At 42.1% G+C, this 27,924-nt stretch overlaps 1 protein-coding gene and 1 long non-coding RNA gene across 8 annotated transcripts in view; one reads left to right on the top strand and one right to left on the bottom strand.

The window, feature by feature from the left end:
* The first annotated feature begins 1,416 nt into the window (after positions 1-1,416).
* TIAM1 (TIAM Rac1 associated GEF 1) overlaps positions 1,417-27,924 on the top strand; it is a 188,912-nt gene continuing 162,404 nt past the window's right edge. For 6 of the 7 annotated variants that reach the window (XM_082220688.1, XM_082220687.1, XM_082220678.1 and 3 more), the window contains exon 1: positions 1,417-1,468. The gene's annotated coding sequence lies outside the window, so the exon portion shown is untranslated. Of the gene's footprint in view, positions 1,469-2,686; positions 2,796-27,924 lie in introns of those variants that run through there. The other variant, XM_082220681.1, reaches the window with a different exon arrangement.
* On the bottom strand, positions 6,347-12,899 carry LOC309531372. Its single transcript, XR_014219265.1, has 3 exons — positions 12,856-12,899; positions 10,298-10,464; positions 6,347-7,452 (listed from the first exon to the last, which is right to left on the bottom strand). It is a non-coding gene; the product is annotated as an uncharacterized lncRNA (long non-coding RNA).

Here is a 27,924-nt window from a genome sequence, read left to right as displayed (position 1 = left end):
AATGTTTAATAAGGGGAGGGAATTCCAAAGGGTGTGTGCCACAACACTATAAAGTTAACAAAACAAAATTATTAGAGATACATTGTTATCATGTCAAATATTTTGGGTTTTGTGAAGAATATGCCTTGTTACACTAGTGTTCAATAAACATTGCTCAATTCCGTCTGAACACAAGTTTTTGCTTTCTTTATTTCACTCTTAAATAGTACTTACAAAAATCTCCAGAGGCCCTGTTAAGTCTGTTACGGTAAAAGTGTATTGAAGCATGTTATTGAAGCTGCACTGCTTTGTGCGTACCAGAATGTAAGCATGCCTGGAACATGTTTCTTATGGTATAAGCTTTCATAGACTGCAATCTTCGAAGGTGCTAATATTTACTTACAAGAATGGCAACTTTGTACTTTCCTCAGTCTCCCTTCAAAGAGAAACGAGTCTCAAACTGTTTACAACAAAGAGAGACCTAAAATACATTGCAAGCACCTTATAAACTTTCCTGAATTGGCAAACACACAGCGGTGGGATATGGAAGAGCCAGTATAGAGGGAAATGAAAAAGAGACGGGAGCAATTACTGGACCTGGGGAAAAAAGTTACAGTGGTCAATTACCGAGACAGCATTTTCTACATGAAAAAAGTTCCCAGCAACTGCGCAGCTTATTGCTCTACCAGTTCAACGGGGCTAACAGTATCCCACCCAACCAAAGTGGAAGCATTCCTTCTATCCACGTGTTACAGGCTAAACGTCTGTACCCTTGCCCAAGTGGGTGGGATAACCCACCCTTTTTTTAACCCCCCCCGGTCAATAGCCAATCACTTAGCATTCTCCCTCGGCCCGCGTTAATTTAACCCAGGTCTCTCTCCTGGTTGGGCAACTCTCTATCAGATTGGCAGCCCAACGGGGTTAGCGTCACTGGCCCTGAAGGAAAGAAAGAGCGCCGCTTTCGCAGGTAGCGCGCGCGGGCGAGAGAGAGAGAGGTGCGCGCGCGCCTTTGGAACGTAGCTGACGCGCTTCTCGCCCAGCGCCCCCTCAGCGACCGCTCCGGTGGTCGGAGGCGCCTATTCTCCTGCCACCTCCCTCCCCCCCCCCGCTCCACTTGGCTCCCCGCGTGCGCCTGCTATTGTCCACTCCTGCCGTGCTCCTAACTCCAAACGCCCCGCTGTTCGCCGCCGGCTCGGCTCATTGGGCCGCGTCGGTTAGATTGGCCCGCGGCGCAGCCAATGGAGCTCGGTTTCCAAGGAACCGGCAGGCCCCGCCCACCGCAGCGCTTGCGGTAACAATATGGCAGCGGCCGCTATTGGCAGAATGGGCTCGTCTTGAGCGCGGCGGCGGCGGCGGCACTGGCGACCCTGGCACTGCAGCGGGAAAGGAGCCATCGTGAGCGCCTGCCCTTCTCGAGCGCGCTGCTCCCTTGCCTCGCCTCCGCCGCCGCTGTGGGCTGCGGCGCTCGGCCGGGGCGCCCCGAGTGCTGGTAAGTAACGTCCCTGCTTGGCTTATGAGGCGGACGGAATGAATGGAGGGCTGGCTGGCTGGCTGGCTGCTGTGGAAGCGGGAGAAATGGAGATGCGGAGAGAGACGCCCCCTCCCTCCCTCCTTGTCCTTTCCCCGCCGGGGTCCCCGTCTCCTCTCGCCAGTGCCTCGAGCCGGTAGGAGCGAGGCTGGAGCCCTGCGCTGTGCGCATTTCTCAGGCACAATGAATGGACAGGCGGTCGTCGGAATGGGGACTGCTTTGGCGCGAGGAGGGCCGAGGAGAGGGCGTGCGAGAGAGACGGCCCACTGAGCTAGTGCTTGTTCCTACGAGCAGTAGAAGCTCCTTTCCACCCCCCCGACACTCTGCTACCCGAGGGGCCATCGCTCTGTTGTGAACATCAGCTTGGAGGGAGGGGGTGTCTCTCTGTCTGTCTGTCTCTCCGCTTGAGTGTAATCTTCTGCGCTCAGACCCGATGTTACATTCTCGCCGTCCAGGGATTAGGAAGCTGGATAAAGCTTTGGGATAACCTCTGGCTGCTGTGCCTCTGGCGCGATGCGGCCGGTGTGTGTGTGCAGCTGCAAGGAAAACATTCGCACAATGGCAAGGAGTAAGAAAGGAAGATAATCGTTTGTTCTCCCAGAAAGGGTATAATGGCACAGATGGATCAGAGGGATTTTGGTACACCCCCCCAACACACACACACACACAGAATAATCCTTTCCCCAACCTCTCATTTGCATCTCAAATGCTCTTGAGATCAAAGCCAATAAACTGTCCATAGGAGCTAGCCAGTGTAATGTGGAGTGTGCCTCTTAAACGTGTGGTGGAGTCACTGATGTGCTTGTGTGTTATGGTCCCCTCGTTTTGTGACATTGCCACACCGCTAGTACTGCTGCAAGCTGCTTGCGATGTCCTGTCCCGTTGGAGAAGGGGAGAGGGTTGCTTTTGTTTATAGACTGCATCCTTGGTCGTATTTGGTGAATAGTGTTTAGATTCAAATACTCATAACTCAGGCAGGAGGCGGATGTAGGTGACATATTGCTAAGGAACCAATGCTTATGTAGTCAATTTCCAGAGATTTCTTTCCGGTCAATGATTGGACACATGTAAATATGGATGTAGTGAGTTTTGATGGTTTGATTGGACGACACTGTATATCTGATGTGCTCTGCATAATTCATCCTGCTTTCATGAGGATTTTTTAAAATCACAAATACAGCCAGCACAAAGACCCCGAAACACGGATGGTTTAGAAAGTTCTCAGTTTTTTGGCTGTAAGCCTTGTCAGGGAATAAGCCCCATTTAATTCAGAGGGAATTACTTCAGAGTAAGTATGTATAGGATCGCGCTGCATGCTATGTAAAATTTGTAAGCTGTTTGTTGTGACAACTGAATCCCATCAACATGGAATATTAGTTTCACTTGAGTTTTTTTTCCTTTTTCTTTTAAATTGCTCTCCAGCTTTCTTGTCAGATCAGTTACATTGTGTCAGTGAATGCATTTTAAATAGCTGTAGATGGATGCCATGGAAAGTAATAGGATTTGAAAATTAACATAACTTCTCTCTTTCTTGCTTGGAAAGAACACTTCTCTGTGGAAATACTCAGTGCTGCTAAGACATGCCAAATTACTTGACAAACTAAAAAACAAGTCAGAATTTAATGTCTGTCTTTAAGTGGGTATGTAGTTTAAGAAGGTAACGTAGTTCTGCTGTAATTTACATTTTGTAATTCTGCTGCATGCTGTGTTCTGCATTGTGCACCCCCCCAAGTGCAGCTTGCTTTGTTTAAGGAACGTATTAGTTGCAGATGATGCAATGCATATGTATAGTGTGTTTAGTAAATATGAATATATAAGAAGAAGCTTCAGGGGAAATATGTTGCAGCATTGTTATTGAAAATTAAAATGTACCAGCCTGTTCATTGTATTGGGTTTCAGAAGTATGTGTACTGTATACATGTTCAGCGTGGTCCAGTCTTGCAAATTTTTGCAGTACATAAGTAGATGCTTTGTGTATTTGTATCCTATAAATCTATCTTTGTAGAGTAGTGTAGCAGGCTAATTTTTTAGACCTCATTCCTTCAAACAGATGTAGGAATGGAATCCTAGTGTTTCTTTATCTGGTAGCTTCAGCTTGCTGCTATGATATAGCGTACAAATGAATGAATGCAATGTTGTTTCCATACACAGAGTTCTCTGCTCCCCACCACCTTCTAATGTAAAGAGGCTCAAGGTAAGGAACAACATGGATGAGTGTGTTTTTGATTGGATACTAGAGGATTGTGTGCTCTTCTCAGACGGGGAAGCCGGAAGTTGAGACTGGCTTTCTTCACTCTTGGTGATAAAGTGGAAACCAATCTTTTCTTGTGGTGCACCTGAGTGTGAAAACTCACTGGTGCTCCTTTATCAGTATGAATCAATGGGTGAAGAGATGGACTGCAGTGTTGGGGAGAGATATGGTTCATGTGTTCTATTGTTCACAATACCCTCTTTCTGTATTGTGTGTGCCTTTACTAAGAGTCAACAGGGAAGTGTTCCATTTCTCCAGCACATGAGATTGAGTTCTCACATACGCGTCCCTTGTTCAGTGACCACAACTATGATTCCTTGACTGCATTAATATATAAGAGAGCCATTATAGATCAAACCAAAGGTAAGGCTTTCATATCCTCTTACACTTCATACAACACAATACAGTAGAACCTCTACTTACGACCGCCTCTACTTGGGCCCAATCGAATTCGTGACCACGGCAAACTCGGAAGTACCATATTTTTCCGTTTATAAAACTAGGTTTTTTCCCCTAAAAAATAATGTCAGAAATTAGGGGGTGTCTTATACACGGGGCCATCTCCCCCCATTTTCTTAAATCTGAGTCCCCCAAAATAGGCGGCATCTTATACATGGGGGCGTCTTATAGACGGAAAAATATGGTAAATACTAGGTTTGCCACAATTTGTGTACACCCAGAAGCGGCTTCTGCCGTTTACGCATGTGCAGAAGTGGCTGTCACCGTCTGCACATGCGCACATTGGTGCTTCTACCAGTGACCTGTTTTGCCTAAAGCAGGGGTCTGCAACCCGCGGCTCCGGAGCCGCATGTGGCTCTTTTACACCTTTGCTGCAGCTCCGGGGCGGATACTAGCGAGGGGAGGAGGCGCATTGTGCGCCCCGACACTCCTCACTGTGGCGGGCGCTGTACTGGCTGTGACGTTGCATGGGGGCGGTGCGTGCGTTAGTCACGCACCGTCCCGACGTCACCTTCCCGCCCGATGTCAGATCGTGGCTCTGGAGATATATTTGTTTTAAATGTCGCAATGGTTTTGCGGCTCCCAGTTGTTGTTTTTTCTTCGGAAATGGGTCCAAGTGGCTCTTTTTGTCTTAAAGGTTGCAGACCCCTGGCCTAAAGGATGGGCCACTGGAACAGATTATGATGGTAAGTAGAGGTTCCATTGTACTCATCAGTGGCATTAATTCCCATGTTGAACAGCAAGTGTTGGACACATCATGTTCTGCACGTGTGAATTGAGCTTTATTCATAAAATGAACATGTAGCTTCCAACTAATCCATAGTTTAGAGAGGCTACCAGCAGGTACTTAAATAACCAGAGATATGAAAGCTCACAGGCATGAATCTGTCATGGACTTGCTGGATGCAGAGGAATGGTGGGAGACACCAGCTGGGGAACTCCCAGGAGAAGAAGGCTCAGAGCCAGGGGATTGGTGGTGGGGCAATGATGTGTGGTCAGAGGAAGAAGAAGGAGCAGACTGGGAGGAGGTGGTGTTGGAAACAGAAGAGGTAACAGGGTTTAGTGAGCAGAAAGAGACTGTGGCAGAGAGCAGTTTAGACTCATGGCTGGAGAGGAGGGTGGCCAAGAGGCAAGAGTTGAGACAGGCTGCTGAAGAATCCAGGGAGTCTCCCCCTCCTGCTGCAACCAGCTCTCTTCCCCCCATGTCTCCTAGAACATGCAGAGAAATGAAGAGAGCAGAGCTCTTTTTGGTTGTGCACAGACATAGCTTGTGACTGCGTGGGAAATAGCCTTGAGAGGAGGAGCCTTAGAGAGTGGTGGGAAGATGGGGACCTTTAGTCCTTGCAATTGCCTCATTGGAGCAGTACCTACTGGGAAGAGTTGCTGTGATCACTAGTCATGCACTATTATGGTTTCTTTGAATAATTAACTGTACTTACACCTTGGTTTTTTTATTGCTGACCTATGTTTGACTCTGACAGAATTCATTATTTCCTTTTGTAACGAACCTAGATGTGCTAGGCAGAAATAGCACTAAAATTAGTTCTGTGGCTTAGGATGCAATCCTGTATGCGTAGTTTCCTGGGAGAAGCCCTGTTGATCATAGCATGACTTGCTTTCGACTATTCAGCTGGGGTGGGGAACTTCAGGTCCGGGGGCTAATGCAGCTCTCTAGGTCTTCCTATGTGGCTCTCCCTAGATCACACCATCTCAAGCCACACCCCTTACTGACCTCCTTAAGTGCTTTTGCTTAGCTGAGATCAATCCATGAACTGTGATAATGCCATTTGCTTGCATGGATGGAGAAATGTGGTTATGAGTGTGTGTGTGTGTGTGTGTGTGTGTGTATACCAATCTTTGACTTTTGCCTGGGTGGAATGTACCCTACTGTACAAATGAAAGAGTCACATCCAGGGCTCTGTCTTATCTTCCCCTTCTACCCCCACTGTCATGTGACCCCTGGAAGGTTTCCCACAAGGGAACATGGCCCTCAGACTGAAAATATAACTGATATAACTGATATACAGTATATACTCTGTGTGTGTGTGTGTGTGTGTGTGTGTACACACACACGCACACACACACATACATACACTGATATATATACACTGATAAACCTGATATACAGTATATTTCAAGCATAAAACAGTCACTCAAATTAAGCCTTGCATGTAATGCAGGAAGAGACTTGCTTATATTAAACAGGGTGGGGGGAACAGAACCCTTGCATACCTGGCAGCAGACTGTGGTACCCAGTTCTGGAACCTTCTTTGTTCTCGTATTAAAACAAAAATTGACTTGCTCTTACACTCAATGATATATTAAAGGGAAGCTTGGAGATTACAGAGCTTTTGGGTCACAATAAAACCACAGCTGTTAACTTGTCTGAGGATTACACTGGGGATAAATTCACACAAACTTGCAAGAATCTGGAGTTTTTATGTTAAAAGTAACCACGTCATTAAAAACAATATGTGACCATTATGGCATTGAACCCAGCTGAAAAACAGGTACTTATCCAACAGGAGACTGGCACTTAGGTGTTTTGCCAGGGGATCACTTGCCGCTTTAACGTTTGCGTGTACATACTACTGCTTCCTAGTCTCTGATTAGATCTCTTCTTCCCGTGTTTTTGAAACTGGCAGAAACGTTTTCAATAACACTTCAGCACTAAGATAAATGATTCAAGAAGGTTGAATGACACTTGCTGTCATCTTTACTGTTAAGAACCCCAGCATGGGCGAAGCTGAAATGATCCTCAGGGAAATCCCTCCTGCACACTGCTCCTTGATTATAACCATGTAAAACTTGCACTGTGCTAATGCAGGCTGCTCTATTGTGGCAAATGGGGCACTGCCCCACCAACTCCCAGATTAATAATAATTTTTCAATTGATGTTAATGAATGGAGACAATCCGTATACTGCTTTACACATGCAGTTCAGTTTTCTGTATTAAAATGAGACACAAACCCGCCCGTGCCTTTGAGCATTCAGAGAAGACTTGACCCGGACAATAGGCCAACGTTTTTTCATGAGAAAGTAGCCCTGTGGCTGAGTGTCACAGTTACCCCAGTTTGTCCATTAGGGCACATGGGATAATGACCCACCACCAACCTCATTCTTCCCTCAGCCAGCCTCCAGCTGCCTAACCTCTTACTGAGAACCAACCCAGGAGGTGGCAATGCCTGTAAGCTTCCTCATGTTTCTTAGCTTCAGTGATGTCCTTGTAGAACTCTGCAGGGAGGAAGATGGGGACAAAACTTGAATTAATTTGCTCTGGCTCCGCCTACCACTACTTTCCCTGCCTTCTGCCTTACTAGTCTTGATGGGCCCAGCCACTGTTGTACTGTGCAAAACAGATGGGAGAATTGCCAGGCCTGCTCAATCAAGGAATTTGGATGTGTTTGCATTTATCCCTCATTTTGTGCATATCCTTCCTCTGCTTCGCTCTATTTTAGCTGTTTGTTTCGCAAGCGAAGGATTTATCTTTTGCTATGGCAATATTCATATGAGCATAGGTAAACAACATTGGGTACTTCTGCAAAGCTTGTTAAGGAACAAGTGACTCACTGCTCTCTCCTCAAAGAGGATCTTTCTTATTTGGAGGAATGGTTAACTTTGATTTAAACCTTGTACATTGGTTTCTGTTCTCCCTTGGACAGAGGAAAGAGTGTTGCTCTGTTAACAGTCTCAACATATGTAGGGCATTCTATTTTAAAATGTGGGTGAAATCCAGTGTTGTGCAGGTGGGTGTGCACTTCGAGACTTCACTTTCCTCTCCTCCCCCATTTGCCTTCAAGATCTGTTCTGGAGGGGCCCTCCAGTTTTCTGGAGAAGTTTTGGAGGGCTTCAGAGTGAAGAAGAGCAAGGAAAGCCTTGGATACAGGCTGCACATTTTTACTTGTGCTATTTTTGTTCATCAGCATTTTATGTGCAATGCATAGTGCAGTTGGTGGGGGGAGAGAATATAAGGGATTTCTTTTGCACACAGATACTTCATGTGCAGGCTTGAAGAAGTCTCACTGTAATCCAGCTGTGGCTATAGAAACTTAGAAGGTCAGGAGAACAGGAGGGATGTTAAGCTGAAAGGTATAGCTTCGTGTTAGGAGTTTGTAGTTTCTGACAGTGATCTTATGATCCTATGTTTGTTTATTCAAAAGAAAACCTCACTAAGTAGAGTGGCATTTAATTTTTGTGTAGGACTGTGGCCTTGGTTTCTATAATAATTAATATATTGCATTTATTGTAGATCTTCTTTATTTTGACTTTTATTTTATTGTTATAGGTTATATGTTCATATGCAACCAAATTTATAAGTCAAAGCAAGTATACAGTATTTATATTTTTTGAATTTAAAAATCAATGAAAAAACAAATGATAAAACCCCAAACGTCTTGTTTTTATCCGTTTACTCAGGTTTTCCCTCATTTCTTACCAAATGAGCACACACACACATATTACGTTACCTACTTGTAAAATTGTGAAAGTGGTAAGTTTTGGATTTCAGTTCCCTGAACAATAAGATATGACTGGCAATGCATTTTGTTTTATAATAAAGTAATAAATTGCCCCTTTCCAATGCCTTTTGAGATGTTCTGGGTTAATCATATTTAAATGGGTTCCTGAAAACTATTTGTGTGATCTTCGTTTACTTGGGAATAGGTTGCACTGATTCATGCCCACCCCCAGTTTATATACAAGGACATGTACAAAGGATTATAGTCTTGGGGAAAATGTTTATAGGGAAAATGTTTTGGGGATATTATGAATTTTTAGGGGGGGGGTGTATTGCCCCTACTGTAATAAAAATGGCAAGGATCAACCACCTCTAAATCAGTTGCCTGTCCATGTCAAGGCCACATTTCACCAGCTTCTTGCTTGCAGATCCATTTGTGGGGTCTGGAATCTGGGAGTGGCTGTGACAGCTTTCCCCAAGCACAGAGTGCATTTGAACGAGCCCTCTCTGAGAAGTGAGAGATGAACATGGATGCCATGGGGAGAGGGGAGGCTATTTCTTCCCCTCCAACGTTTCATACTACTTGTGTTTTTCTTCTGCTCCCCATACACATCAAGAGTACCTAATTGTTTGCCAGCTCACATATTTTGACTGCTCTTGATAATCAAGCAAAATCTGTGGTTGCTCCTGACTCTTGCCCCTTCCCCAACTTGTTTGAGGGGCAGGATCTTGCCTCTGACATTGGTTCTGCTGCTTCCAAGTGCCTCCAAAGTTCTGTGCGACTGAAGATACAAGAGCTCGCTGCTCACCTGCACAGAAGAGTAGAACCACATTCCTGTGCTTTCATTAAGTGTCAGAAGCACACAGAAGCCCAGCACAAGTAGATCAAGGCAAAGGCTGGTAACTTAAGTCAGGGGCCTGCAGAAGTGGCAGGACTGCTTGCTGCCTCTAAAACCCAATGAGAGTTAAGAACCGCTGACTGCTTCTTTCTTTGGACTCGAGCAGGAGTCTACAGAATAAAGTATGTATTTGCCACTGACAAGTGTATCTGGACATTTGCTGCTTCTTGGCTTTTTTATTATTATTAAGGGGTGACTGTTGGACCTGAGTTCTTGAAGGTTTTTTTTTGAATATGTTCAAGATCTGGCCTTTACCTTGCTGAGAATCTTTCCCTTTCCCCAATCACTTTGGCCTCCCCTGTTGAAATTTGAAAGGGCACCCAATCTGTTGGTCAGAGTCTAATTGAGCCAAGTTGTTGTTGTTTTTTAAAGAAAAGGATGTTGTCTTAAACAAAATGATTCTTTGGGGTTCAGGGAGCCATGACTATTTAACGTGGCATGGTACTGCTTTAAATGTATAGTGCAGATGAGGCCTATTTGCTTGTTGTATGGTAATGAAAATAATGGTTTGTGTGATAGTTTGCATATTTTTCCACAGAAACATCCCTTCAGGGACACTGCTCCTCTTAGAGTTTCTCTACTCAAGATAGCACTCAAGCACACATAAATCATATTGAGCTACTCCTAAACTTGAGCTGCAGGATTGAAAGTTATGGTTTCCATAGCAACTGTTACTGAAGCCTCTTCGGATGTATGCAACATTTCCCCCTTTTAAAAGGCTTACCCTTTCATGCTTTATCACGTCAACTCCTCCTTCCTGCCCACACCCTGCTTTCATTCCTCCTACTCTCCTCTCAGCTCTTCTTTCCTTTCTCATTTTCCTGCTTTCTCCTGTTCATCCCACGAACAGCTTCATGACGCCTTTTGTGCTTCCACCTACTCTTGGAACAGCTGCAAGATGCACGGACCAGAAAATCGCTACTTAGACATCAAGTGTCTGTTGCCCCTCTGTGCTCTTTGTTTTAACTGTGTGGGTTTCTCCACCCCCAAACAACAACAGTTCCGACAAACAATGTGTGATAGCACTCCACAATACAGATAGGAGCTTAGTCACTTTTAGATTTTTTTTGGGGGGGGAGTAGTCGGTCTTTTGTAGCTTGTGGGTAAATATGGGCATATGGAATTGGGATAGAGTGCTATGGGCACCATCCCTTCCTGGCTGCTTCGCCCGCCCCCATCTCATCCCAGAGAGACAGATATGCATATTCTTTACTTTTTATAGGGTTCAGGTTAAATCCAGATCCGGTAAAATCTTCAAAACAGATTTTCTTGAATTTTCATGGTCTCCAGAAAGCAACTGTCAAATCATAACTTCTGATAGTAAAAAAATCACAAAAGTGGTGCTTGCTAGCATCACAAAACACATTGAGCCAAGACACAAAAGCTCATGATATTTTTTACATAGGATGCCAACAAAACTATCAACAGATTGCAGAACGCATCACTGAACGCACATAGAGTTGAAAGAGAATGTGGAAGATAGTGGAAAAGAACATTTCTGACTCTTGCCTTTATGGTTTTCAGGCAAAGGTAATAATAAAAAATAATACAGTTCTGTGTCTTTATTCCCCACCCCCTAAAATTTATATTTATGTAAGAGGGATGTGCCGTTGAGTTGCTGTGTCTTTGAAATAATTTCCAACTGGTTCAATAAAATAACTTTGGAAAAAGAACATTAAATTTGTTGTTCACGTGTTATTTCCACACTAACTGTACATTATTGAAGTATCCCCCAAATCAAATATTTGCATTCAATTATCTCAGGATAACTGTTTCTATACACAGAACTCTAACACATGAAAACTGTTGCTCTGCTCTCTGGATTGTGATGTAAACCACGAACTTTAAACCGCAATCTATGTAATGTGGTTATCCATCTATTGAAAACACTGCTAAACTGGAATGGATATTCCTAGATGCCTGTAGTATTTGAAGTTATAATTTAGAGCCACAATTAAAACTAGATATTCTATAAAGCTTTGTTTTATATGGGTGTGTGGTACGAGCAGTCTACATAGACTCAATAATGACTTGCTGTTGTTGCTTCAATTGTTATTATTTATTATCTGGGAAGCAGCTGCCATTTCGTTAGCTATATATCACTCCACTAGAAACCCAAGGTTAGTGCAATTAGCAGTGATTCCATAAAGCCTGAAGGTTGTTTGGGAATTCTAGGCAGAATTCCTTAAGTGTAAGCTCTGATACAGGAGCATTACATTACTGAACAGGGCACTTTGGGAGATTTTGTTTTCTCTTGTAGTTATGTTACAGCACAGCCTGTCTTCCTTTGGATGCACAGTAGGCTATGTAACAATTTTCATTTTAATGAGCTTCTCTTAAGGTATGGAAGAAAACCCTGTATGAACCTCCCTAATAAACAAAGGAAGGTGGATACATAGGGTGTTGTATACATAGGACGTGGGTATTTGTGGTACTTCTTAAGACTCCAGTGTATACATTATAGAAAGGAGAAAGAATCTGAAGAATGTTCTATACATCAAACTCATCTAGAGGGTCAACAAAAGTAGAGCAATGCCTAGTTTTTGCTTTGTTTAATTTTATGTAAACCACTGAGAAGCATTTCTGAAGGGTGGTATACCTATTTTAAGGATTAGTTTATAGTAGTGTTTCTAATCAGATGTGAGACATTAAAGCAAATTTGCATCTTTGTTCTTGGCCCAAAAGATGCACATGCAAAAACTGGTCTAGAAAAGGTCAGGGAAAACCTCTGTGGCCATGACTATGCCTCCCATTTGAAATCAAATTTAAACCAAAACCATTTAAATTTGGCTGGATTGCATACTTGGTGTGGTTGCAAGATGTGCTGGCAATGTCTCTCCTTGGTGGACAGAGGGTTCTGGCTAGCTGAATTTTCCCACGCTACCCAACACTTAGGGACACTCTTTTGGTTGGCATGTGTTGTCAGCGAAACAGGTTCTTCATGGGTGGCTTTTACTCATAACTGATTAGTCAGGGGATTATTACATAAGTGGGTTGGTGCAGAAGATGTCAATAGAAAGAACATGGCTCATAACGAGAGCAGGAAAAACTCAGGGTGAACTGAATAAAGTGATGGGGTTGACCATTGTGCCGTTTTCCCATACCTGAATATGAATCATCCATGAATCATATTTAAGAAATGGACTCAATTATCTTGGGGTGCAGCTCACTTTTGTACCCCACTGAAACACATGCACAGCTTAGCTTTCCCAACCCTCTCCAGAACACCTCTGCACCAGGCCGCCATTGTGGAACAAGCCCATAATGCCAAGGCTTCAGTACCTTTCCTGGTAACATCTAACAGCTTGTTATTCCCCAGTAATCTTCTGTGTGACAGCACCGCTTTTTCCCTAGGAATAACCTGCATGTTGGGTAATTCAAGCCCTTCCAGAACACCCAGTAGCTTATTCTTGGAGTGTTCAGGCTAGTTGTGGTACTGAATGTCAGTGACAGCCTGATTGTGTCATCCTGTTGCTCAGAGATGGCCTCTCTAGGACATCCCCATGTCCTGTTCTGTGGAATCACCAGTTATGTGTCTAACTGCTTAATAAAACAAATACTTTGACATTTATTCATTTTCTTTTTCTTTTGGGATGAAAATCAGACTTCAGAAAATAGAATGCCATCCAGGTTAATCCACCAGTGATTCCAAAGTGCATGTAGCCAACATGGAGCTTTCAGATATTATGGGACTCTAGCTCCCATCATCCCCAGCCAGCTTGACCATTGACCAGGGATGATGGAAATGGTAATCCATCAACACCTGGGCACCATTTTGGCTTCCTTTGCTCTGACATTTGTCTTCCATCGGCATTTCACTGAACAAGCAAGAGACTGTTCATTGTTTTCTTCAGTGCATCCTACCCTATTATTGGGGGGGGGGGGAAGTCTTTTGCAACACTGGTGTTTTAATGCAAGAATGATCTCATAAAGCTTTGAAGAACTTCCATCAGTTGTGCAGAGATTTACCTGCAGAGATCCTCTGAAATCTAAGGATTAAAACTTGGCATACGTATGTGCTTATTGTGCCAGGAAATATCCCCCCTGTATTACCCTGTGTATTAAATGTTGCCATTACATCATTTAGCAGGCCTGTAGCCGCCTGTTTTATGATATGGCACCATGAGGGTAGATAGGGAGACGCCTGAGGCAGTATTAAACAGCAGTACAACCCTAAGATTGAAACTTTAATTTACTAAACAGTAATATAATAATGCTTATTTCCATATTGTCAAAAGTAATGTCCTTGCCCATTGATTTTTTTCAGGTTGTAAAAATCCATGTCCACCTGTGCAGGAGAATAACACTGCCGTGGCCAAATGGAGCCAAATTGCTTTAACTGGCAAGGGAAGTATAGAAACTCTTGCAATGGGCAGAAATAGACAGCACCTTTTTAATCATTGGCTAAAAGACAGAAGAAAGTCTTTATGAATAACTGTGTACCCCCCCTCCTGCTTTTAATATTCTTGGGCACTTTAGCCAATTGAGCTGTTCTTTGGCTGTACTCTGGTCAGTTAGGGAGAATATGATGTTTGTAGTCAATCAAGGTTTGGACAACAATGGGTAAATGTCCACAATGTGCTTGTGGATCCACAGTTTCTTAAGCTGCAGGTCAGGACAGCATTTTGATGTAACAAATGCATTTTGTGTGTGTACAAACTGGTGTTTTTTATGTCACGCGTACACAGAGTGGACAACATAGACCAGCCAGTTGTGGGCAGACTGCAGGGTTATGGGGTATACTTTCCATCTTTCTTCCTTCTCACATTAATTTCCTCTGGGTATATTTGCTCCCCTGCTTCTGTTTAAAATGCTGTTCTTTGGAATGTTGTTGCTCACTCTATCCACACCTTATTCATTTTAGTGTCTCCTGCTAAGCTTTTGGGTTAACAAACTGGTAATTGAGTGTTCTCTCTGGTTGTTTTTATCTTTTTCCTGTTTTGCTGTGAGACAGAAAAAAACTGAGTGCATCAAATCTCTGATGCTTGAGGATTTGGCTGCAGTAAAGAGGCAGAAAATTTAAAGGGATACTGTACTCTGACACAAGAGTGTAGATGTGGGCCATAAAGAAAATGCATAATCTGGAAGGCATAGCTAATTTATTACTTGCATGCTATTAACACAAGAGCCTGGTGTAAGAGATGTGAAGCAGGCTCCTGTGCTCTCTGCCTTCTTCCCTTGTTGAGATGAATCGTGATTGTTTCTTTTGGGTTAACCATAGGTAAAAATGTCTTAATGAATAATAAAATTGTGATCCAGCTTTTAAGCAGCATTCAAAGCTGCTTTGAAACACTGGCTAAAGCTAATGCTGATTAACATGCAATGCATATCCTGTACTAAAAGGTAAAGATAAAGGGACCCCTGACCATTAGGTCCAGTCGCAGACGACTCTGGGGTTGCGGCACTCATCTTGCTCTGTAGGCCGAGGGAGCCGGCGTTTGTCCACAGACAGCTTCCGGGTCATGTGGCCAGCATGACTAAGCCGCTTCTGGCGAACCAGAGCTGCTCACGGAAACGCCGTTTACCTTCCCGTCGGAGCGGTACCTATTTATCTACTTGCACTTTGATGTGCTATTGAACTGCTAGGTTGCAGGAGCAGGGACCAAACAATGGGAGCTCACCCTGTTGCAGGGATTGAACCACCGACCTTCTGATCGGCAAGCCCTAGGCTCTGTGGTTTTGACTACAGCGCCATCCTATACTAAACAATGGTTAATTTAACACGACATCTACAGTGAGACAATGTACCTATTTTGATGAATCTAGTGTGTTGCATTATAACTCAAGGTGGCCATATGATGGCCCTTAATTTTGAACTTTAAAATGAGCTTATCAAGGGGTCTAAGAAGAAGATTTTTTCCCCACGATGGGCAACTTCTTGAACTGGTTGTCCCTGGGCCGCCCTCTTCTAGGGCAAACACAGTTTGCACAGGGCAGTGCTTAGGTCTGGACCTCTGTTGTGCAACATTCTTAATCTGAAACAGTTGCCCTCAAGTGCAGAATATCAAGTTTAGTCTTGAAAACACTTATCATGCAGACATATATCTTGTTTTGGTGACTTGCACGATTTCACTTAATGTTGCATCACTACAGCTGGGAAAAAGAGCAAAGTACGCCAACTCTGTCCCTCATATAAAAAAATCCCATTATGTCTTTCTGACTTTGTATTTGCTGGTGTACCACAAATACCACATAGAGATTTAAAAAATATTAACTACCGTATTTTTCGCCCTATAGGACGCACCGGCCCATAGGACGCACCTAGATTTTTTTTGGGGGGGGGAAATAAAGGGGAAAATATTTTTTTCCCCCAGGCGCGGGGCTGGGGCGGGGGAAGCCCGAGCTTCCCCAGCTCCCAGAACGGGTCCCAGAGCGCTGGCAAAGGTGTGCTCACCTTCGCGATCGCTCTCGGAGCTTGCGGGGCTAGGGGCGGGGGAAGCCTGAGCTTCCCCCGACCCCAGCCCCCAGAACGGGTCCCAGAGCGCAGCTTTGGCAGGGCTCTGGGAGCTTGCCGGGCTGGGGGGATAGCTTCCTAAAGCCTGGAAAGCAAGAGGGGTCCGTGTGCACTGACCCCTCTCACTCTCCAGGCTTCAGCGAAAGCCTGCATTCGCCCCGTAGGACGCACACACATTTCCCCTTCATTTTTGGAGGGGAAACAGTGCATCCTATAGGGCGAAAAATACGGTAATTTATAAATGCTTTTCAATTAATAAGTAAAATGTTTTCTTTTGCAATCCTTCATGGTCCTGTGGAGTATTAGTTGCACTGAAAGATGACGTGTGAAGACTACCCAGTGAGCTTCATCATATCTGAGCAAAAATTTGATAGGAGGAATGTTTGAACCTGTAGCATACTTTCAAACAATCCAGCAGTTTTTGGCCATGGTTTTTTCAAGCATTTTTCTGTAATCCTGAGGGCTAGAGACTTTATTGACTCTCAAAATCTGACAAAATTGTTTTTTTTACATAATTTTTATTATTGTAAAGATTTTCTTTAAAATGTGACAAAATTGTTGCGCAAAAGTATTCCAGGGCCACACATCTCCCTAGGCTAGTTCAGCCTTAACATGTTATCTTCTATTTGTGTCTCATCATTCTTCATATACAAGTCACTTTAATTTCTTTAGATACTGATTTTCAATCACCTACTTTTCAAGTCAAGCTTCTAGTTTTTTGTGTTTTTAGATCACTATCAGAATTAAAGATTCTCTGGGTCAGTGCTTTAGTTACATTCTTAAAGCTCAAATCTACATAGACAGACATGCCCATGATCCATGCTAACAATTATAGAACACTTCCATTGAAATTGTCCTTTCAGGATTGATTTTTAAATGGTTTTTAGTGAAATGGTTCCATTTTAATGGTACATTGTTAGAGGACAATGGAACTTTGTAGGAAGGGTCTGATTACTAATGTTGCTCATGTGAGACAAAGACTGTAGTTCACTCCTGGATAATAGCATTTCTACTCTCACAAAAAGTAAATGTAGGCATGGTGTCCTATAAGGGGGGAAAATCCCAAATCCATACCAGGCCAATCAAAATGTCTTCAAATAGTGAGTGAGCTTTCAAGATCTCTAGAAGCTTTCATCAGATTTAATGATAAACAAAACTGGGGCTGTGGGGGGAAGGAGGTGAAAGTTAGTTTACGGTAAAGCTATGAATTTTAATCTCTGTAAGAACTCTTAAGATGAAATGAAGAAGTAGGAGTCATTTGAAAAAGAAAAAAACTTTTTAAATGCTATGCAAGTTTCAGATTGCCTTTTGGAATGGAGACACATGAAGAGAGGTATAGAAAGTTTAATAATAATAATAATAATAATAATAATAATAATAATAATAATAATAATACAGTGACTGATTCCCCATCTCTAGAAAAATAAAATGTTTGTTACCCAGGTCTGTCTCCATTGTTAGAAAAACACAAGACCCTTCATAGGTATAAGAGAGGAAAAAAGAGAAACTACACAGTTCTTTATTAACAGAAGTATAGGGTCATATTAGGTGTTTAGTTTTAAAAATCAACAGAAACCAGATTGGGCCATTTATTATCTGAGGGGAACATTCCAATTGCAACTATCCAATTCAGAGTACAGTATCTATCTATCATCTATCTATCTATCATCTATCTATCTATATCTATCTAATCTATATCTATCTATCTATATCTATCTATCTATCTATCTATCTATCTATCTATCTATCTATCTATCTATCTATCTACGGTATCTATCTATCTATCTATCTATCTATCTATCTATCTATCTATCTGTCATCTATCTATCTATCTAACATCTATCTATCTATCTATCAATCATCTATCTCTATATCTTTTTATCTAGCACACCTAAAATTAATCAGAAAAAGAGATGATTTTATAAAGTATTTGCACTCTTTGTCTATATTATTATTATGAAGATGGGTAAATTGTTAGCTGTTCCTAAAATTGTGTGATCTGTCTTTTTGCCCTCAGGAGTCACAGCAATAATGAGTAGCAGACTTTTGGGCTGGGGAGGGAGGAAATCCTACAGTAGATATTTCATCCAAGTTCCCTGGTTACTGGAAGAATGTGATATTTAACACTTTCTTGGCAGAAACAAATATATATACCTGATCTGGCTGTCATGTGAGTCAGCAGAATAGTTCAGCCCTTGCTGTATTACTTAATCCTTAATTCCAAACTTCACAAACATTTAAAAGCGATGTTTTATTAGATTTTTTTTTTTAATAGATTGGCCAAATTAAGGAGTACTTGATGTTCTAGAAGACTGCTGTAAGACCAATACGTGGGAACTTTCTTAATACAGGTGACTTGGGTGGGACTTAATTTCTGCCAGAACTGATTCCAGCGTCAAGGTTCAGTCTAGGAACACATGAAGTAATAAAAAGGGAGGGTTTTGTTGAGCAAGTGCAGCTGGATTCAGAAGTCAGTGGAGGGATGTGGAATGGAAAGTTGATAGGGTGAACCAAACAGACATTCACAAAAGTGATATGCAGATTAGGAAGTTATTTCACTTTTGTGAATGTCACTGTCGGTTTCAGTGTGATATAATCTGAAAATGAGTAGCAATCTATTTGGTCTTTAAATGGGATGAACTCCTTTAGGATTAATGAGCTGGAATATGTATGAAAGAATATGTTCTTTCAAACTGCTAACAAACAATCAATAACTAATTATCAGAAAATAGGTTTAATTAAATGTAGATTAAGCATAAAATGATTTCCCCAAGAGCCATCTTTAGATCTTTTCTTCTTTCATGAAAGCTTGTCTGTTGATATAAGATGAATGTAACTTTAAAGGCTCTTATTACTTTAAACCTAAGAATGATTTTTTTTTTTGAGAGATGTCTCTGGAGACAATTATCACATCTCACAGAGAAAGCTTTTAGTTTTGAATACAACTGTGCTCATCTGACTAATGAGTGAATAAATAAATAAATAAATAAATAAATAAGTGATGATCCTGGACACTTGACTACTCTAGAGAATTAACTTTCATCATCAATATATGGTTGCTCAATTCAAACTATGGATCTCTCTCTCTCTCTCTCTCTCTCTCTCTCTCTCTCTCTCTCTCTTTTTAATGTTGATTGCATTAGCAACTCTAACGAACACCCTACATATTATTGCAATCTTTAATGTTCTATCCAAACTGCTTTTCTGTCGTTTTCAGCCTCTTGTACTATTCCTTTTTGTGAGAGACATCCATGATTCCCATGTACAGATGGGAAACAGACACACACAGAGTTATTCATGGTAATCTTATAACTGGAGCAGTGATTTGACCTCTGTTATCCCAGGTCCCAATAGATTTTTCCTTGGACCACGTTGGATGTCAAATGTTATCATTTCTAGAAAATCCTATTTTTTTTAATCAAACTTATTTTGTCTCGCAAGGTTATACAAAGGAAAAGTCCTTAAAGGGGAGAGAAAAATAATTTTAAATTGATACAGAAGGCTGGAATACAGTACTACTGTATTCCAGCCTTCTGTACTTCTACTGTTAATACAGTAGAAGTAGACTGGTACATTCAGTCAGTGCAAGGACTTATGCTTGTGCAATGGGTTCTCTCTCTCTCTGAATCTGTTCTAGAGGGTTGGGGGAACCCAGAAGAGATTTAGGGGACACGCAGGCGGAGGGTAGAACTTTCTGTTGTGCAAGTAAAAGCCTTTTGCTGATGAGACATTCACTTAGCATTGTGTTGGATACAAACCTCAGCTGTTAATTAAGCTCACTTGTTCCTGGGATTGGTGAAGATTGTCTCCTTGGAGGTGGAGCCCCTGATACTGATTGTGGTTGCTCACTGTGGGCAGGCCAGGAGGTCCTAGCATATGTTTTCCCTTAGTCAATTTCTCTGTGCTTGTAGCCAGTAGCAAGTGTGTAACTTTTATTTAAGTACACAGAACGACTCTGGAATTTTTTTAATGGCAAAGTCCACCTTAGAAAAGTGAGCAACTTGTCTAGAGTATCCTTTTCGGAAAGGAAGTCCTACATGGCTGAAAAATACAACAGTTGACTTGTCTTTCAGATGGGCTTCTTGGAAGTCATGTGTGCATTAATATAAATAAATAGAATCTGAATTACAAGAAAACTGCTGTATTTTGGTTTCCATCTATATATTAAATTATAATAGAGGCTGTCTGGTTTACAAAGCAGACACTGTTAAAACCACAGAACTGTGAGTCTAAAGGGCTGGGGTAGAGTAATTCTGCCACTTACCTACCACACCTACTAAATGGTTTCATTCAGTCTCCCAAGCATTACCAAGGAATTGTGGACCTGAATGTGTTTTAGCAACTTCCTTTGTTGTTTTTGCCTGAGAAATTTGACAGCTAGACTTGACGTATCCCTGCCTCTGACAACTGGGAGGATTCTTCCTAGCTTGAGCGGATAAGTGAATGACTGAATTCAGTATTGTTTATTTCTCACATAATGAACATTGACCACAATAAATTTCTAGTGCTGGCTAGAAAAGTGAGGGAGAGTTTTGTGCATTGGCCATTTCTGGTTCATTGGACATGGTCTTCTGGAGCAAAGAGGCAGGTTTAAGGAACAGGATCTTTTAACACAGATGTAAAGCAGAACACACCTTTCCCCACATTTGAACAATTTCTGGCAAATACGGAACTTTGCTTTAATATAACAGGCTTTTTTTTGTCGGTGCAATTAGTCAAAGCACAAATCCTGGTTCACTAGCCAGAGGATAAACCAAGAGGCAACTGCACAACTTCCTTTTGCACTTATTGGAGATAATTATTAATCTACCAGATAAGCCACATATGATGACTGTTGTTGTTGTTAGTTACTTGTTACCTGAAGAAACTCCAAGTGACTTGCAACACTGTTATAAACCAAGTATATTATGCATAACATAAAATGTAACACCTGCTTCCCCATAACAGCTTGTAAACCAATTTGAGACTTTCCCCCTTTAAAATATAAAACTGTATATAAACAAAATCAATAAAACAACAACAGCCAAAGGAAGCTTTGGCACCACAAACAATGTCATCTTGGTTTATCAGAAGCCGGGGGGGGGGGGGGAGAAAAATCTTTACTTGGCGTCAAAAAGATGTCTAGGAAGGCATCTCGCTGGGGAGTGCATTCCATAGATGGAGACCCACAAATGGAGGAGCTCTCCCTCCCTCCAAATCTGCCTTGGAGAAGGGCCTCAAATGAAGATTTAAGGGTTTGGGAGGGGTATTGCAGAACACAATACAGTGGTACCTCAGGTTAAGTACTTAATTCTTTCTGGAGGTCTGTACTTAACCTAAAACTGTTCTTAACCTGAAGCACCACTTTAGCTAATGGGGCCTCCTGCCGCTGCTGCACCGCACGATTTCTGTTCTCATCCTGAAGCAAAGTTCTTAACGTGAGGTAATACTTATGGGTTAGCAGAGTCTGTAACCTGAAGCGTATGTAACCTGAAGCGTATGTAACCCGAGGTACCACTGTACAGGGGTTGATGATAGGGTAATTTCCCCCCTACTTTATAGCGTGAAAGCTGAAAGAAACATGCATCAAAGTCTAAGTATTTGTAAACATTGCATTTTTATGTTGACTCAGATAATCATGGAAGCCTAGGTATAATGACAAGCGAGCAGAAGAGAAATTGCTTCACTTTTCAGAATTTAGCTTGGAACACAGTGTGATTCTGGATAAAAATATTGGCAAAATATGTTCTATTTTAAGGCAAAATATGTTCTATTTTTGTCATGGGTAATGCATGACAAAGTAGGCTAAGGTGACTTTATTTACCAGGCAGCATCTAGTGAAGATGCCGTGCAAACTTTCCAGCACTCATTAGACAAAAGCCAGTTTTATGTTGGCAAGGATAGATACCTCATAAAATATGCCGGCTACCAGCACATAAATCTGGCTGAAACAATTGAGAGGCTGGCTCAAAAGAATAAATTAAAATAAGTACAACTTTGTTGTTTTGTTAGAATGAAACGTGGTAATTTGTCTATGAATGATTGCAGGATCTGGGGGAGTTCATATGGGAGAGGCAGTCCTTGAGGAGATCAGCTCCTCCTCTTAGTACTCCACCAAGGCTACCTTTATCTGGGAGAAGAGGAGGAGATCTAGAACAAGGTTGAGCTGAAGATGGATCAGTATGTACTGGTAAATGGATATATAACTTCTAGTACAGGGGTCTGCAACCTTTAAGACAAAAAGAGCCACTTGGACCCGTTTCCGAAGAAAAAACAACAACTGGGAGCCGCAAAACCATTGCGACATTTAAAACAAATATATCTCCGGAGCCACGATCTGACAGTGGATGGGAAGGTGATGTCGGGATGGTGCGTGACTAACGCACGCACCGCCCCCATGCGACGTCACAGTCAGTATAGTGCCCGCCACAGTGAGGAGTGTCGGGGCACACAATGCGCCTCCTCCCCTCACTAGTATCCGCCCCGGAGCCGCAGCAAAGATGTAAAAGAGCCACATGCGGCTCCGGAGCCGCGGGTTGCAGACCCCTGTTCTAGTAGAATAGCAAGACTCCAAACTTAAACAGCAACAACCAAAAGGTTTCCCCACTCCTTTTAAATTGGGCTGTATGAATCTCTGATCTGTAGTAATTCAAATGTAGATTTGTTTATGTGGGTCATCCCAATTCTATGGGCTCATGATGTGCAAAGATAAATGCCCCCCCCCCAGAGAGACTGCTTTGCATCTGGCTCTGTCTGACAAAGTAGATCTCACAAGCAGCAATGTCTGCTTTCAGGGGGGGGGAATGAATTTGAATTTTAAAATATATGTGCAAAGTAGAGTAATTTGTATTAGAAAATTTTCAGTTTGCATTAGAAAATGTCCTGATAACCGAGAGAGTGATCAAAATTAGCATGTTTATTTCACTTGCATTTAGTAAGCAAAGCTAAAATCTCTGAAACTGCCATGCTTCCTGAATATTTATTTGCAGTTGGCACCCATTCATTGTTACTAAGATTGAAAATTTAAAATTTTCAGTGAAAAAACAAAGCCCTGGAAATTTTTCCATCACCGTTAGCAAATCGGAAGTCTGTCCATATATAATGCAGAACAATGCAGCATACACACTTGAGGGGGAGGGAGAGCTTTGCTATGTATGCTCATAAAATATAGGTATCCTCTGGCCTGTCAGGTTATGTAAATAGAAGCATATATTCTTGTGTGTGAGAGAAATGGAGTTGTAATAGAACTGTAATCGTGTCTGTGTGTGAGTGTATATATGAGAGAGGGGCACTGTCACTGGAAAAGGTAAGGTGGTCTATGGATATGGGAATATGGCTGCATCCTACTATTCTATCCCCACAATTAATTTGACACACTAGCTAAACCAAAGGCTATGCAAGATTCCCCACCTTGATACATTCCTCACACTTTCTTGGTGGCAAGCATATGAGTGGAAGATGTTTGCTCAAGCAAGGCTTCACATCTGGCATTGCCTTTTTTTTAAAAGTGGCTGTATCTAGTGGCTTTTTAATTTTCTTTCCTTTTGTGGTCAGCAGAAGCACTGCCGCAGTAAAGCCAGGGACAACAGAACTGTTTATACCATCAAAGTGTCTGTTGCAAATCGTATTTCCTTCCCATGGTTATATTAAAGCCGTCTTTGAAAATTGTGGGCGGAATAGTTATACGAGACAGCAGATCTGTCTATAAGAGGTGTCTGGACCTGTTTATATTTCAAGGGCAGACATCTTACCTTCCTTTCTTATCTATCGAAAGATCCTTTTGTTGGTAGAAAGCTCTAGGCTTTCCCTCCCTGCTATCATACATTGCAGGAAAGGAGAAGCAATTATTTGTGAGCTCCCTTAGCTGGTAAATCATTATGGTTAGTAGAAATGCCCATCTACCCAAACCCTTGACAGGATGGTAGAGTATAATTTGGTCTTGATAATCCCAACTACTGTGAAATTGGATGAACATATAGCTTCCATGAAAGCTGTCTGCCTTTATTTTTTCCAATCTGTGAATTTGCTGTGTTGTCAGCCAACTTGGATGGGACTCACCAGCTTGTGCAATAAAGTGTTTACAGTGTTTCTGAAAGACTTGCTAGGTAGCCACCTTCTGTGCTTATCCATCATCTTTGGATCTGCTTCTCATGAGATACAGGATTGATTGACTTATCAAATGCTTGTCAGTCTCTTTTCAACTAATATTGGTTCAAGATTCTTCCTTCCTTCATTTGTTTATTGCCTTCAAACCTTCTCTTTGTCATCCAAGTTAATTTTTCTCTGGGAGAAGAACTTTGATTTTTATGAGGTGCCATAACAGCTGGCCTGCAATTGAACAAAGAGCAGAGACAATTTCTAGTTTGTGTGAATATTGCCACTTAAAAAAAGAAATGAAAATACAAGCCTTAAAGGTTTACTAATAAAATGATGGACTACTTTTAGGATATTTGCACTTTAGCCATTATTTATTTATTCAATTTCTTTGCAACCCACCTCTAAACTTTTCTTGTACTTTATAAGGTGCTTTTAACATCTGTGTGCCTTACATATCTTCAGCAGGTGACCTTTTCTCTGTCACCACATCACCCTGCTGGGAAAATGGCTATTAATATCACAGGAACTCTCCCAAGAGTAAAGTTGAACACTGTCGTTCTTAGTAGTAGAAAGCAACCTGAATATGAGAGATCACCCATAGTCCGTGATTATAACGAGCCATGAAAAGCCTTGGCCTTGTGTGCTTACCCATCCCCTGTCCTCTTTGGCATGGCTGTGAGGAGGCATTTGGAAGCTTTTGCATCAATTTCAATTGACCACAGTTTGTCAGGTTTGGATGAAACAACAAGCTGTGGTTATTCTGAACTGGAACTGGAAGCTTCCAGACTGCTTCTTGTAACTGCATTTGAGAAGGACACTGGAGGAGATAGCATGTGACCCCAAGGTTCACTGCAGCTTCTCATCAGATTAAATGATGATTTATGATGACTGAAAATCTCAGTCTCAATCTCTCTCTCTCTCCCTCTCCCCCTTTTCTTGCTCTCCTCCCTCCCCCAGAAATGTTGGCTGAAATTTTGTGCTCTTTTGCAACTTTCTGTGTAAAATAACAATTGTGATTCTTCCTGGGAAAACCAGATGCTATTATTTAGGGAATAATTCATTGGACATTGTATTTCTAGTGAATATTTTTGTGGGTTTTGTGGGTTTAGTGAAATGTCTTTTCAAACCGTCAGGGAAAATCCAGATATATGCTCAACAACTTTCTGTCCGGATTTTCACTGTTTGAAATATGGCATCCCTAATATGTTCCACATTTCCTCCAAAGAGTTCAGAGTTGTATACATGGTTATGATTTTATCCTTGCAGCAACTGTGTGGGTAGGTTAGTCTAAGAGATGCTAACTGTCTCAAGGCCACCCAGTGAACTTCATGGGATCTGAACTTGGGTCTCCCCATTCCTCCTCTTATGCTATTAGTACTGCATGGCACAAGTTTATTGTTAGATGGTTCAAATAATATGGGATTTGCTTATGGTGGGGATCTGTTCCTTTCCTCTGAAAAAATGTATACTTTTTGTTTCCCTGGAGTAGTTGATATCTTGTGAGTTCTAAATTCTGAAACTGTCTCTAAAATTGCTTCTAATTCTCTTCAAGTGGCAAAGATACCAGAAGTGAATACTATACCTGCAGAAGTCTCCTCTTGAAATGTTTTTCCACTTCCTCCCAGGAATAGCAAAGCCAGTTCACTTAGCTATCCTTGCTACAGGATAACAGTCTCTCCAAGCCAGGTGTGCCTTGAGTTAGCCAAGAAACTGACTCCTGTACTCACCTTTTCACACCAGGTTGGACTGCAAAAATCCTGAGGATTGTTAGATTCAGCAACCTCCTTTCTCTCACAGAGGTGACGTACCTTGAGCGAGGGATTAAAGTGGTGACTCTCCATCAAAATAAATGGCTCAGGATTCTGTTTAGCTTCTTTAATTTTTTAAAAAAGCTATACAATGCTGCAAATAAAGAGGCAGATAAATTGCATCCGGGTTGTCGTAACTTGGAAGGAATGCCCTCTCCATTGCTCTGCACTATATCCTTGATTTGGACCAGCAGCTTTCAAATCAGATATGTATTCAGATGGTCTCTTTCTTCCCCCACCCCTGGTTTTCAGTGTGATAACCTTGTCACTGTTGGAGCCTGAAAGTCTAGTTCTATAGTTTAGCTTGTCGCCTCAGGAATATTTGACCCTCCTCCCATCATTCTGAAAGGCAGATGAAAATTGAAGGTCATTCTGGGGGGTGTGGTGGAGGGGAGATGGTGTTCAGGCAACCAAGGAACCTCCTTCATATTCGCCTTGTGTTTCCTAAACAGCAAGGTATGCTGTTTATTGTTTGTGTCTCAGGATGAAATCCTGGTTGCATCAAATTCAGTGTTGCTTTGGCTTCTAACTTTAAATGAATACCTTTCCTTAACACTATATTAAAGGAAATATAATGTCTGTTGTCATCACAAAATATTTAAAAAAACCTATTTCTATATCAGTGGTGTGTGGTGAATTTTTTTTTAGGAGAACAATTAGGGCCGAGGTGCCAGCTTGCAAGGGCGATTGTGGGGGTGGGGGAAGGTGATGTTGTGGGTGTGAGTGTTGCGCCTCCTGGCCTAAGCTGGGCAGAAGCTTCCTAGACTTTGGGAAGGAGATGGCAGGCCTCTGAAAGAAAGCTGGAGCCCTTCTTTCTCCTTCCAAAAGCAGAAGGGTTCTTGGACCCTGTTGGAGCATCACACGTCCTTCCCTAAGCCGGGCAGAAGCTTCCTGGGCTTTGGGAAGGAGGCGCCAGGCTTTAATACTTTAATACTCTAAGTTAGCGGGAACATTTAGGGGACTAGCCTAGTTACCCATGTCTACTGACTGCATGCCACTGTTCTGTATATCTACAAGCTTTATAATAAAGGTTGTGGCTACTATTGCAAAACTACATGTTGGGATTTTGAATTAAGTAAACTTTATTAGTGTTTTCTTACTATGGGCGATCCTATTTTTGGATGAGGCTCAGTCACATACTGCCAAATTCAGGCTGTGCAATTAAAGTTTATTTGGAGGTCTTGCACAACAGACCCCCTTCCCATTTTTTGCAATAAGGAAAACGGCAGGAAAATGCACTGGAACATGTAGGACAATGCTTGATGCAATATCTTGTCACCTCCCCCCCAACACAAATTGACATAAAAGCTTAGTAAATAGCTGGCATCTTCCAACTTTCATGTGAACAAATCAGGTGACAAGTCACTGCAGACTGATGTGACTCCAGTGCCACCTCTCACCAGTGAAAAGTTGTCATCCCCCGTAGAGGTACCTGGGGATAGATCAAACAGTGAGCCTGCTCTGTACATCCCTGTCACCAAGGTCATGGGGATAACTGTACTGCAGACTCTGCTAACAAAGTTGGGTGTCCGAGTACTGGCAAGGGGGAGAACAATTTGTCTCCATTTACTGGCCAGGGAAGGAGCGTGCTGCCCCCTCATCCTGTCGAAACGCAGTCAGCTCCACCATGAAGATCGTTTGACCGAAAGGATACTGTCCTTGTAACTAGCTAAAATTCAGGCAAGTCCTTTAAGCATATACTTGAACTCTACTTCAATGCAATTTTAAGCAAGTCTTTAAAGCAAAATGCTATAAAATGCCAGTTTTTTTAAAAGTGAACAGATGGGGCTTTCAGCTTGACTGGACTCTTCAAAAAGAACTCTCTCTGAAAATTTCTCATTGCCTGAAGACAGCGAACAAGCTGATTGTACAGTCTTATATGGTTATATTACAAACTAAATCCAAGCTCTCACATCCAACTTAGGGGTCTTAGAGCTCCAAGGGGTGATCTGTGTAAAGAAGGACAGAAGTGGATTAATATGAACTTTTCCCTCCCTTATTGGCCTTGCGCAA

This window comes from Podarcis vaucheri (genome assembly GCF_965113315.1).
Source record: "Podarcis vaucheri genome assembly, chromosome: 4".
Classification (NCBI taxonomy): domain Eukaryota; kingdom Metazoa; phylum Chordata; class Lepidosauria; order Squamata; family Lacertidae; genus Podarcis; species Podarcis vaucheri.
This window is presented reverse-complemented; position numbering and strand designations above follow the sequence as displayed.